Below are 14,948 nucleotides of genomic sequence, written 5' to 3'. Positions count from 1 at the left end.
TAGAGATGGATTCTTTAGAATGGTTCAATCGTTATGTCTAAGCTTCGTGACATAACAATTGTTATATAGTGATATTCCGTTTCCTGTAACCATTATATGTCACAATCCTTACTTAACCATTGAGTCAATATCTGTTTCTATTGTATCTCTTGTTTTATTGGATATTCCGTTTCCTGTAACCATTAAATATCACAACCGTAACTTTACTATTGAGTCAATATCGGTTTCTAGTCTATCTCTTGTTTTTGCACGACTTTTAACATTGTCTGTGGCATCAATCTATGTTCCTGTTAATTAAAAAACGAATACATTTTAAAGACCTTTTAGATGTCGTTTATATATCATAAATTTAAATAAAAGTGAAACACGACGGGTGGCACATGTGGAGCAGGATCTGCCTACCCTACCGGGGCACCTGAGATCACCCCTAGTTGGGTTCGTGTTGTTTTGTCTTTAGTTTTCTATGTTGTGTCATGTGTACTATAGTTTGTCTGTTTGTCTTTTTCCTTTTTTGCCATGGCGTTTTCAGTTTATTTTCGATTTATGAGTTTGACTGTCTCTCTGGTATTTTTCATTCCTCTTTTAAACAATGGAAATAATTGCAAAAACAAACGGTACCAATTCCCAACATCAGATTCGCATATCGATTACACATATCTCTATAGTGATGATCGAGGCCCAACTATAATTAAATCCGAAACTTATCAATAACCGAGGAGCTGATTAAATCCGAAACTAATCAATAACCGAGGAGCTGATTAAATCCGAAACTAATCAATAACCGAGGAGCTGATTAAATCCGAAACTAATCAATAACCGAGGAGCTGATTAAATCCGAAACTAATCAATAACCGAGGAGCTGATCAAACCAAAAACGAAGAAAAGTACATGTATAGCCAGAAATAAGAGCAGCTTTACATTTCGTAATACTAAATAGTTTCAAAACACTGTCAATGTCAGAATACAATATCAGTATCTTGATTCCTTAAAAGAAATACTGGCTACTAGACAGGTGATACTCTCGGACATTAGAAATTTACTCGCAGAGCTATCTATTCAGTGACATAACTTACTTTTTCAAAGTGTTGTTAAACTGCACCGTTTCTGGTGGCATGGTATAGAAATACTCCATTTCACGACTGAACAATACAACAGTTTTAGACTAGGGAGAACAAAGTTTTTTGGTCAAAGCTATTGTTTAACATACTTCCGTAGAATGCTTCTTGTATACCTTCCTTAACATGTTTATTTGTATTGTTGAACATACAACTGTAGAATGCTTCTTGTATACTTGCCTTAACATGTTTATATGAATGGTTGAACATACATCTGTAGAATGCTTCTTATATACCTACCTTAACATGTTTATTTGTTTTTTTGAACATACAACTGTAGAATACTTCTTGTATACTTACCTCAACATGTTTATATGAATGGTTGAACATACATCTGTAGAATGCTTCTTGTATACCTGCCTTAACATGTTTATATGAATGGTTAAACACACATCTGTAAAATGCTTCTTGTATACCTGCCCTAACATGTTTATATGTTTTGTTGAACATACATCTGTATTCCTGCCTTAACATGTTTATATGAATGGTTGAACAATTATCTGTAGAATACTTCTTGTATACTTACCTCAACATGTTTATATGAATGGTTGAACATACATCTGTAGAATGCTTCTTGTATACCTGCCTTAACATGTTTATATGAATGGTTAAACACACATCTGTAAAATGCTTCTTGTATACCTGCCCTAACATGTTTATATGTTTTGTTGAACATACATCTGTATTCCTGCCTTAACATGTTTATATGAATGGTTGAACAATTATCTGTAAAATGCTTCTTGTATACCTGCCTTTACATGTTTATATGAATGGTTGAACAAACATCTGTAGAATGCCTCTTGTATACTTGCCTTAATATGTTTATTTTTATGGTTGAACAAACATCTGTAGAATGCTTCCTGTATACCTGCCTTAACATGTTTATATGAATGGTTGAACAAACATCTGTAGAATGCCTCTTGCATACTTGCCTTAATATGTTTATTTGTATGGTTGAACAAACATCTGTAGAATGCTTCTTGTATACTTGCCTAAATATGTTTATTTGTATGGTTGAACATACATCTGTAGAATGCCTCTTGTATACCTGCCTTAACATGTTTATATGTATGGTTGAACAAACATCTGTAGAATGCTTCTTGTATACCTGCCTTAACATGTTTATATAAATGGTTGAACAAACATCTGTAAAATGCTTCTTGTATACTTGCCTTAACATGTTTATATGAATGGTTGAACAAACATCTGTAAAATGCTTCTTGTATACCTGCCTTAACATGTTTATATGAATGGTTGAACAATTATCTGTAAAATGCTACTTGTATACTTGCCTTAACATGTTTATATGTATGGTTGAACAAACATCTGTAGAAAGCTTATTGTATACCTGCCTTAACATGTTTATATGCATGGTTGAACAAACATCTGTAGAATGCCTCTTGTATACTTGCCTTAATATGTTTATTTGTATGGTTGAACAAACATCTGTAGAATGCTTCTTGTATACCTGCCTTAACATATTTATATGTATGGTTGAACATACATCTGTAGAAAGCTTCTTGTATACCTGCCTTAACATGTTTATATGTATGGTTGAACAAACATCTGTAGAAAGCTTCTTGTATACCTGCCTTAACATGTTTATATAAATGGTTGAACAAACATCTATAGAATACTTCTTGCATACTTGCCTAATGTTTATTCTTGAAGCAATTTTTCCTTTGCATTTTCAGTTGTGTTTATTTTGTTTCTCAACACATCTGTCGTAAAAAATGGATTTTTCCGATTAAATCATGCTATTCCAATTAATTCAAGTAATTTCATGTGAAATATTTTTAATAAATTTAAGCTTTTTTTACTGCTTCTGGTCAATTTTACTGGAAAATTTAAATAAACTAAAAAAAAAATTTAAAGGCACTACTAGGATGACAATCTTGTACACTCGGATACCATATTTGAATACAACCTACCAAGCTGTTCGGTGTGAGCCAACTCCGTGTGTTAAAGACCGTACTTTCATCTTTTATGATTTGGATGGAGAGTTGAGACATATTGACACTCATACCTTATCTGATTATATCTAATTTGGATGGAGAGTTGAGACATATTGACACTCATACCACATCTGATTATATCTAATTTGGATGGAGAGTTGAGACATATTGACACTCATACCACATCTGATTATATCTAATTTGGATGGAGAGTTGAGACATATTGACACTCATACCACATCTGATTATATCTAATTTGGATGGAGAGTTGAGACATATTGACACTCATACCACATCTGATTATATCTAATTTGGATGGAGAGTTGAGACATATTGACACTCATACCACATCTGATTATATCTAATTTGGATGGAGAGTTGAGACATATTGACACTCATACCACATCTGATTATATCTAATGTGGATGGAGAGTTGAGACATATTGACACTCATACCACATCTGATTATATCTAATCACACGCACATTAAGATATGTTTTAACCGTTTAAGATGAAATTATTTGCTGCTTTAATGAATGTATTTGTCTCTAATCATTGATCTCTTTACATCTGTTGTTTACATATACTGCGAGATTGTTTTGTGCAATTGATAGCTGTCGTACGAATAAAAAAGTATGATGTGATTGTTGTACATGACCTGCTTACCATCCGAAATACATGAGATCACCCACAGTTTTTGGTGGGGTTCGTGTTACTTAGTCTTAAATGTTGTGTCTTGTGTACTATTATTGTTCTGTTTGTCTTTTTATTTGTTAGCCATGGCGTTATCATGGCGTAATCAGTTTATTTTCAATCTATGAGTTTGACTGTCCCGCTGGTATCTTTCGCCCCATCCTTTATAAATTCGAAGTAAAGTGTTCGTGTTCTGATACTTAAATGCAAAATAATTTGAATATGATAGAAGTATTAAAAATAATATATGTTACGTACCTCTTAGAAAATGAAAAAAAAAGTACCAAGAACTGTGTAATATTTTCAAATATTATTTGCATATCATCGACATGTGACAAAGTATTCACTGTAGCAAATCACTATCTTAAAGATATATGTTTATTATACGATTCTGTCGAATTAAAAGCACACAATTTTATATATACATAAAGTTGAAAACAACAGCAATAATTCGAGTATCGTATACGTTATATCAATAAAGCGAATTGCATTAAATAAGCGTTTAATTAGCGTATGGACGTATACAGACGTTAGATACACTATTACAAAAACAATGCGAATTGTTATTTAGTAAGCCTCTACGGCAACAATTTTATGAGATAAATTTCTCTAAAGAATTATAAATGTTTTAACAAAACAATATTCAGAGTTGCAGTATAAACCAATTGTTTTGATTCGACCGCCACTGAAACATCTGAAATAGACAAACCGTCAGTTTGGCGTGTCAATGGCCAGTACGTTCTTTATATTTACACATGTTTTAGATACAAACGCTATTCAAAAATGAACATTGTCATTGATGAGATCTTTCACACTAATAATAAAAGGTTGTTCATATCTTTATATCTGTGTTTTTGCTAAATAATTTTTCCGCATACTTTATATCGTAGTTAAATAATAAACAAACAATCATTTAAACATATTATAATAGTAGTCGTACAAGACAAATACATGTATATATGTAATCAAAGATAAAATTTAAAAAAGTAAGACATGCTTATTTGGAAAAAGCAAACATAATTTACAGCAAGAAAGTACACACAACAAACAATCAATCATACTAAATGAATTATTATTATAAAGGAAATCATAATAAATTGAAAAATGAACTCATTGTATATGAAGAGAATTTTGCCTACTGTAACTGAGCATAAAAAGTGATGACAAATATCGAATAATGATTTAAAAAAATATATTACCCCTTTGCTGATACACATATATACTATATATGTTGTTACTGTCGGTATACACGCTAGTTGGTGAATGTCCTTCAGTTTTATTCAACATTAATAGGTTTTTATTACTGGTACAGAATATTGCACCACCATAAACACCAATAGGACAGAATTGATCTGTTTGCCCCGTGGTATAAAGTGTTTTAACATCACATCCTCTGACACTTGCTGATTTTAAGTTACCAGGGTAATGAAAAGTTGTCCAATATAGTTTGTTCTTCATTCCTGTCTAACAAAAACGTTAAGATCACAGAACATTCTCTTTATTTTCTTCCAGCATGACATACAAAACATAATCAATAACAGTTACTAAGATGACGCCTAGTAACTCGACTGCTAAACTGTACGTCAAATGACTTTATAAAAGTACTGCATTTGTTAACAACAATCAGAAGTATAATACCGAACAAAATCTTAGTGTTAAAGGCAGTCGAAAGATACCAAAAGAGATACTCAAAAGAACACCGAAGACCCCATTGCAAAAAATGTAAAAAGACCAAAAACTCAAACAACACGTTCAAAATACAGCATATAAATTTAAAGATAGGGTCATGGAACCCCATCAAAAGCCGGGATGATCTCATGTGCATCGAAAAGTTAAGGGATTTGGTCAGCATGTGACACCCGTCGTATAACTCATACAAGTAAAACCGCGTTAATAAGTCTTATTCGGTGGGCAACATTTGGGAAGAGGGAAATGGAATTGCTTCAACGATATTGGGACATATCCGTTGTCATCTGTGAAACACGTATTCCATAACGGTGAACCAATTTTTGATCGCGTCTGTGAAATGATCGAAATGTAGATTTCAACTTCGCCATTTGGAAGATCTGGTTTGCTAGCTTTCTTGTGAGAAGCAACCATTTATCAAATATGTCAAAGAAAGCATTATAGGGAAATGGCAGTCCATTTGCAGGTGCTGCTGTAATGTTTCTGCATAAAAATAGGAAAGTTCACATTTTGATATAGGCTATTTAAGGAGGTCTTATTAAGTGTTTTCAATGCATGTTACACAGTCTTTAGTAATCTGTTAATTGTTTTGTAGATGTTCTTCGGTGTTTACCTTTTTGGCCATAGAGTTGTCAATGTTTTGTACTTTTGATTGTTTAAGTTCTCGTCATCATTGTCAGAATCAAGTCGCTCATTTTACCTTTGGGTGGTAAATTGAAAATATTAACTAACTAATTTAAAGTAAAATCCCCCCAAAAAAATGAACTCCGAGGAAAATTCAATCGGAAAGTCCCTAATCATGTGACCAATTCAAATGACAAACCAAAGCTTTATAGGTTTTTTATCAGAATAATTAACATGGATATACTCAGCAGTTCATATAAAATGACGTATGAACAGATATTGGATTATGTTGCTTACATTGATAAAGAAAACATACTTAAATCCATATAGTCAACACGTGTCTTTAAATCTATAAATACCATGAGCTTCACTATAATTAAATCTTGCTTTTATTATTCGCGCAAAACGTTCAGCGACGTACAGCCACCTGTCATAACGGGTTATATTAATCCACATGTTTAGAATTTTGTTACAACCGTCGGAAAATGTTTTAGCCCTTAATGTAATAATTCTATAATGTATAATGAACATATTGATCAATAAAGAATGTACCTCTGCGGCAAACCTTGGTCAAATTTAAATGTAATGCGTCTTCATTCCATCACAAATGAACTGTTAGGATGAATTATTGAAAATGTCTTATCCAGGAATAGACAATCTTAGCTTTTGACAAATCATATATTAGAAAGTTCATTTTCATGCATCTACATAATGGCCAGACAAAATCGGTATATATAAGAATAATAGGCTTTGATTTTAATCATCAATACATGTATATGCTGCTTTTTACTTTGTAAATCAACTTAAATATTATCATACTACAACAAAAAGTATATGTGACTGACTTTAAGTTAAAATAATGTTCGAATGCAAATACATATTAATACCAATTCCATATTTTAATTTAAGGTGGATTCGTGTCTCTGTTTATTATAAAAAAGCTGCATTCTTTCCATAAAAAAAAGTGTAGGATACCATGGAAACATAACATACTCAAAGTTTAGGTGAAACATGAAAGACGAAGAAAAAAAAAACATTTTCAACGTAGAAATTAGAGACTGAGTGACGCGAGCCCAAAACTATATCCAATAATTCTAGGAGAGCCTGATGGAGAAGCGTATCCTACCTTAATTGTGATGTTGCTCATTTAAATACAAATTTGATGATAAATATAATTTGGTGGTGTCATAAACTAGGATGTAAAAACATGACAATTCGAACATTTCCCTGGTCGTATAAAAGTAAAAATATGTTTTCTCTTAATTTATTAACATATTAATCATAAACTCTTGAAGGAGGTTTTTGAAAAAGATACAACACCATTGATGCCAAACGGAAAAAAGAATGTTAATATTTTGCAGATCAATGATTAGTGTCTTTGCCTTTTTGTCTCTTTGATTGTTGATCACATATATGAGTCAAGCCTTCTTCAACTAAGTTAAATCTAATGTTATGTAGCTACAGCACTGTTCCTATTTAGGTGAAGGGTTGGTTGTTTAATAAAATTATACTTGTTTTCTCAAAATCTATCTTATTGTTCACTATATAGCGTTTTGTAGACTTGTTCGTCTTTTTCTTAAATGGGGATGACATCATTTCAGAGTTTTGATTGCTCTTTCGGTATCTTCTACAAATAAATAGAACGTGGACCGTAATAAACAAAGAACCACTTATGTGTGTGTCATTCTGTGATAGAACGTGGACCGTAATAAACAAAGAACCACTTATGTGTTTGTCATTCTGTGATAGAACGTGGACCGTAATAAACAAAGAACCACTTATGTGTGTGTCATTCTGTAATAGAACGTTGATCGTAATAAACAAAGAACCACTTATGTGTGTGTCATTCTGTGATAGAACGTGGACCGTAATAAACAAAGAACCACTAATGTGTGTGTCATTCTGTGATAGAACGTGGACCGTAATAAACAAAGAACCACTTATGTGTGTGTCATTCTGTGATAGAACGTGGACCGTAATAAACAAAGAACCACTTATGTGTGTGTCATTCTGTGTCGTCATATAGATCTGTGAAACAAACAATATGAGATACGACCCTATTATATAATAGAAAATGTCATTACATCACGTAACACAAATCTGAAGAAATGATACCAATATAAATATATAAAAAGCCATGGATGATGACATGCGACACAAAAACGAGGAAAAATACAGATTTGATGCTAGTCTCAGTTTCATATTTTTGAATCTGATACTATTCATTGTGTCGTATCCATTTCATATTGTCGAATTTTTTTTTTATCGTGTCTAGTACTAGTAAAAAAGGAAAAACTATTTTACAGAGGTATACTACTATTGTCTTTTTTTATATGAATAATGGCAGGACGACAATAGGCGACCAATAGTACTGTTAAAGATTTTGACATAGAGACATATAGACATAGTAGGAGCGGTAACATTACGACGACTTGTTTTTGACAACATTCAGCAACCATTATGGCAGTCATCAGATGCAAGTCTTAGAATGGATTGTTGAGAATGGATGGGGCTGAAGATAAGCATCCTACTCTGATCAGTATACGACGTACAACCAAAAAAAACACACACACACCTTTATTCCAAAGTCAGATATATGACAATTGTTTTAAATTTGTTTGTTGTGTTTGAGCTTTTCAAATTTCCATTCTATAAAAAAACTTTCCGTTTTGTTTTTTCTTCAGATTTCGGTATTCAGATGACGTTTAGTTCCCCTTTTCCATTTAATAAAATCACTGTTTTAAAACTTGTTATGTTTGGAAACATATGTAATACCATAAAGCAATACTAGTTTATAGGTTTTAGTATATAAGAAATACAAAATTACAGATTTTCTTAATAAAAGTATGTAATTTTTGAAATACAATTCAAATAAATAGATTCAATAATCTGCATTAGATTTCAGGAAATAAACTGAAAAATTACAGGTTATTATTTAATGCCTAAGAACTACCTAATAATCAAGTTTTAGACCTATTGTATAATTATTGCAATTGCCGCTTACATATAGTGCGGCTACGGGATACATGAGTAAATGGGTTCCATATAGACTTGAGTAAATTGAACTCGATAATTACTGGGACGACTCCTAATGGAACATGTAAAACATTATATTACATACGAACAAGACGGACATGTCATAAGGTCTGTTTTGACCACTACACAAGTGCCAAGGTAAGTATGTTTGGCACTCTTGATATCGTTATCTTCCAGGGTGGTGTTTGAAATATACCTGTTTAATACATCGATTCGTACACTAAAAGGGCTTGTCAGAGTTGTTATATGGACTTCATTGGATCTAGCTACATTACATCGCATGAGCCTGTTACTCTAATATTCAGTCCAGTAAACATGTCCATTTTCGGAATCGATTGCAATACCTGCTGGACCACTGCCTGTGTTGACAAATTTTTCTATAACTGCATTCTGTGCTGGATAAGGAAATCTATTTGAAGTAAAATGATATATTTTGTTTTGATAAGTTGTATATGGAATGAATACGGTTACATGGTATGGTTAACAATGAAACACAAACAGACAAGGATTTAAACAGCTATCAATCATCATAGTTTATTTTTCGTCATGCATTGTATGCATTTATGTCAATTCAAAGCATAACAAAAAGATTTATTTGTATTACTACATCAAATTTCAGTATAAATGCCCGTGAACTATAGTGGTTAATTTCTAAGTTATTTGGTCTATGGTTGAGAGTTGTCTCATTAAGAATCATATCACATCTTTATCTTTTTAAGTTCAGAACTTTCTTAAATTTAAAATGTCAGAGTTTATATATGTTTTAAATATACAGAAACGTAAATTGTAACTCTCCAGAGCATAAATGACGTAAGACGATATCAACTCTCGCCTACAACTCTTTTACGAGTCAATATCTTGGAGCAGATTCTGAGATCTGATTACCATCTCTGCTAGAATATACACAATACTTTTGAAGACCGTCTTGTATTGTCGATCATATGATGGTAGTTACTAAAGAAAGATGTTTAGTCGAACATCATGAAGACCCGGACATTTATTATTCTTATTATGTATCCGGGAAGGAAAGTTAATACATTTATATCAGACGTTATACATACCGCATTATTTTACGATGATCGTATTGTGTAAAGTAAATATGCTTGTTCTTATCATCGTAATCCATGGCAAACATTATCTCCGGATTCACAACAAGTAGCTTTACATTGCCGGTATCAACATCAAATTCCTTAATATGGAATTTAGTTCCAAACAGTACTTTTATGTTGGTACCTTAAAGAAAATAAATCATCGAATTTTATGTTTGAATATAATTTCTTTAAAACAAATTGCTTTAAAGGCCGTTGTTAAAAAACACAAAATGAACATCAAGAAAAAAAACCACCTGGCTTAGTATTAATTCTACCTTCAATTTGTGATAAATATTTATCATATTCTTTGGAACAAGCAGATCACTATCATTGTATTCACTCAAATTTTTTTAGAATGTGGCACAACAACTATATTTTTTGTTTTTATCAAGAATTTAGTATCGAGCGACAAAAGACATCTTTTTCTTTCTTATGAGTCTAAGATGCCTTTTTATAATTAGGTATTATGTTTTTGAGTTTTTGATTTTGCCATTTTATTTGGACTTATATCTAGAAATTGACTATGAGGGTTGGTTGAAAACAAAACTTTACGACACAAGAGATGATTCTAGCTGCCCAATTCAGACCTTTTCATTTTTAAACCCAAGTGATCCAAATGTTGAACTTCGTTAATATTACGGACGCCATCACGAGTTGGATGACCGTTATGAAATATTCGTTATATGATATCGGATAAATATGTTCCTTATGTCGTAACTTCGATCCCCTTCCCATTCCACGAATGTGACCTACCGAATTAAACTATTAATCGGTTTTGTAACCACACTAGCAACACGACGGGTGCCATATGAAGAGCAGGATCTGCTTCCCATTCAAGAGCACCACCTTAAATCACCCTAGCTTTTGGTGGCGTCTATGTTGTTTTTGTACCCCTTTTGTGGCATTCTGTTCACGCATCATTGTCAATATAATGGAAATTGATGCAACTGTCGTAAAAGTGTGAGGTTTAGGGCTATCAAACTAGGTTTAATCCACCATTTTCTACATTTGAACATGCATGTACCAAGTCAGGAATATGATAGTTGTTGTCCATTTGTTAGATGTGTTTTATCATTAAATTTTGCAATTTGATGAGGGACCTTCCGTTTTTGAATTTTCCTCGGAGGTCAGTATTTTTGTGATTTATTTTACTTTTTAGTAACTGTAATTACTCCAAATCTGTACTAGGTGTTTTCGTATTATTCTTGGGACGTGTTATTACCATATCCAGTCATATGTTTCTAAGTTTGTTAGATGTGTTTCTTCTTTGATTCAATTTAATGAATCAAGCCCTTTTCAAGGCATTTTTTATAAATTGTTCTCATGTACTGTTACACCATTATCTCAGGTTATGGACAGAGTTTGCGCCTTCAAACTAATTAAACTCCACCAAATTCTGAACTTGCCATTCCAAAAACAAGTGCTTGTAATTCAGTAATTGTCGTTTGTTACTGTATGTCATATTTCTTTTTCGTTCATTGTGTTGTACATACATCAAGCTGTTAGTTTTCTCGTTTGAACTTTTCTTTCAATTGCCATTTCGGGGCCTCTTATTACGGACTATGCGGTAAGGGGTTTGTTCATACTTGCATACAGTGCGGTGACCTATGGCTGTAAACTTCTACGTAATTTGGCCATTTATGGAATAATTTCTCATTGGTGATTTTACCAAATCTTCCAATTTTACATTGAATGCTCGTTTGTAATTATAATAGAGTATTATATGCATCACAATTTTGAAAAAATCAACCTGATATAAAAAAAAACATTGTATGATTTATTTAAATATACATATACAATGTAAAACATGATACTTACATAGAATCATGGACAGAAAACAAAATCCAAAGGATATAAAGATCAACATTTGTACATCCATCTCTGCATGAATGTAAAACATATATACGTGTATTGTCTTTTAAAAAAACAAATTAACAATAAAGAGTTAACTTACATAGGAATATAAACCAGTTTCATATTGAAACACGATGAACAAAAAGAAATGCGAAACCTTAATTCACCCGGAACGTCAACATTTCTTCACTGTAAACAGGATTATTTTTATCGTTGCTTTTTTTTAGTCAAGCTATATGAGTGATGTCTTTTGATTTGTGAGTCGTTGTTTACTCCTTGGTTTTGATTGTTATTGTCTTCGTAGCAGTTAATTATTTATAATTTCTCAACTTCGATGGTGTATATCAATGATAATATTTAGCATTTAAATATTTGCAACAAATGCAGTTGTTGAGTTCAAATTGTGCAAATTAGCGTAGCGCAGAATTTTTATTTTTTAAATCATATCATTACATTTAAATGAAACATCACAGGATTCGTTTTCAAATGGATTTATGTGATCTCAAAAATGTTGCAAAAGAGGGACCAAGTTACCACAAGGACATTCAAACCCATATGTCGTAAAAGAGGGACCAAAGTTACCAGAAAGACATTCAAATCCAGATGTCGTAAAAAAAGAGGGACCAAAGTTACCAGATGGACATTCAAACCCATATGTCGTAAAAGAGGGACCAAAGTTACCAGAAGGACATTCAAAACCATATGTCGTAACAAAAGAGGGACCAAAGTTACCAGAAGGACATTCAAACCCATATGTCGTAACAAAAGAGGGACCAAAGTTACCAGAAGGACATTCAAACCCATATGTCGTAACAAAAGAGGGACCAAAGTTACCAGAAGGACATTCAAACCCATATATCGTAACAAAAGAGGGACCAAAGTAACCAGAAGGACATTCAAACCCATATGTCGTAACAAAAGAGGGACCAAAGTTACCAGAAGGACATTCAAACCCATATGTCGTAACAAAAGAGGGACCAAAATTACCAGAAGGACATTCAAACCCATATGTCGTTACAAAAGAGGGTCCAAAGTAACCAGAAGGACATTCAAACCCATATGTCGTAAAAGAGGGACCAAAGTTACCAGAAGGACATTCAAACCCATATGTCGTAAACAGTTACCAGTAGGACATTCAAACCCATATGTCGTAAACAGTTACCAGTAGGACATTCAAACCCATATGTCGTAAAACAAAGACAACATAATGACTACAAATATAAGACTAACAGACTATCAATAGTACACAAAACACAACATAGAAAACTAAAAAACGACACGAACCCCAAAAACTGGGGCTGATCTCAAGTGCAATGTATTTGATAATTAAATGCCATCAATGAATATTCGAATCAATTTGGATTTAGGACAAATACATTTCGAATCAATTTGGATTTAGGACAAATATATTTAAAACAGTTCTTGTCCATTCGTTTTTGACGTGTTTTTATATTTGAATTTGCCATGTGATTATGGACTTTCCGATTAGATTTTCCTCTAAGTCCAGTATTTTTCTGATTTTACTTTTTTTATATGAATACAAATTATAAGATAACAAAAGTGCTACATACTGCATTTTTTAAAGGGGTTCGTCTGTAACATCAAGATAAAAAATTAATAAAATAGCGCGAAACTATTTATTTCTTCTGTTATCTTAATCTTTATGATACCACATGTTATATATGTCATGTATATACCGCGAAATAGATGAATATCTGTATTGACACGTATTTGCATAAGGTCGATTTCTGTACGACGCTGTTCAAATGCCATTGACATACATTATAGCGGGTTATTTTCGCGGGTGTAAAATTTCGCAAAACGGTACATGTATACGAAATATTTTAGCGGTTATTAATTTTTGTTTTGCGGATTCAAAATTATTATCAATACCTTTGCATGTGCCTTTTTAAATTGACGGAATTTAATTTGGCGATTGAGATCTATCCGCAAAAATAAGCAAAATTTTACGCCCCGAGAAAATCACCCGCTATAGATATCAATGTTAAGACCTCGTCATTGATTGTATCAAATAAAGGCAACAGTAGTATTCCGCTTTTTAAAACTCGTTAATCTATGGACAAAAAACAAAATCGGGGTAACAATTTAAAACTGAGGGAAACGCATTAAATATAAGAGGAGAACAGCGACACATAATTAAAATGTAACACACACAGCAACGGACTAAGCATTAGACAAAATCCGATGAGAATAACCAATATAACATACAAACCAAATACATGAATTTGCGATAGAAAAGTACCGTGACAAGTCTTATAGTAATGTGAATTCACACTCAAATATACGAGAAAACAAACGACACAACGGAAACACAACGTAAAAATGTTACACACACAGAAACGAACCATAATATAACAATGGCCATTTTCCTGACTTGGTACAGGACATTTTTAAAGAATCTATTTGTTTCCCTCATAGTGAACATGAAAATTATGACAAGAATAAGCAGATCCTGTACGGTATGAGGAATCGGTTGTATTGTTACTATTAAGTTCAAACCCAGTGATAAGCTTAATTATAAACAGTTTTTTTTCGAGGTGTAGAGAATGGGAGTTTAGTTACAGCAATTGGATCTTGTCTTTCATATTTCTAATGTGCTTTGTCTATATGCATTTTTGAGTTCCTTTATTACAATTGATCTGGCTTTGTTTGGTCACCGGTTATATCATTTATATTAATTATATAATCATTTTATAAAAAAAAATACTGTTTGCAAAAGTATGAATTACTCTATATAATAAGGATGTTCTTATCCCAGGCAAAAAACCCTAGATGTATTGGGCACAGCTTTTGGGAACGTTTGATCCTCAATGCTCTTCAACTTTGTACTTGTTTTGGCTTTCAAACTTTTTTCATCAGAGCGTCACTGGTTA

General features: G+C 32.5%; 1 long non-coding RNA gene across 1 annotated transcript; it reads right to left on the bottom strand.

Moving 5' to 3' along the window:
- Positions 1-6,426: 6,426 nt before the first annotated feature.
- Positions 6,427-12,037, bottom strand: LOC143082070 (uncharacterized). The gene is made up of 4 exons (XR_012980257.1): positions 12,019-12,037; positions 10,171-10,342; positions 9,306-9,518; positions 6,427-6,500 (listed from the first exon to the last, which is right to left on the bottom strand). It is a non-coding gene; the product is annotated as an uncharacterized LOC143082070 (long non-coding RNA).
- Between the last annotated feature and the right edge of the window lie 2,911 nt (positions 12,038-14,948).

The sequence above is a fragment of the Mytilus galloprovincialis genome, chromosome 7 (genome assembly GCF_965363235.1).
Source record: "Mytilus galloprovincialis chromosome 7, xbMytGall1.hap1.1, whole genome shotgun sequence".
Lineage (NCBI taxonomy): Eukaryota > Metazoa > Mollusca > Bivalvia > Mytilida > Mytilidae > Mytilus > Mytilus galloprovincialis.
The sequence above is the reverse complement of the archived record's forward strand: the minus strand, read 5'-3'. Positions and strand labels throughout refer to the sequence as shown.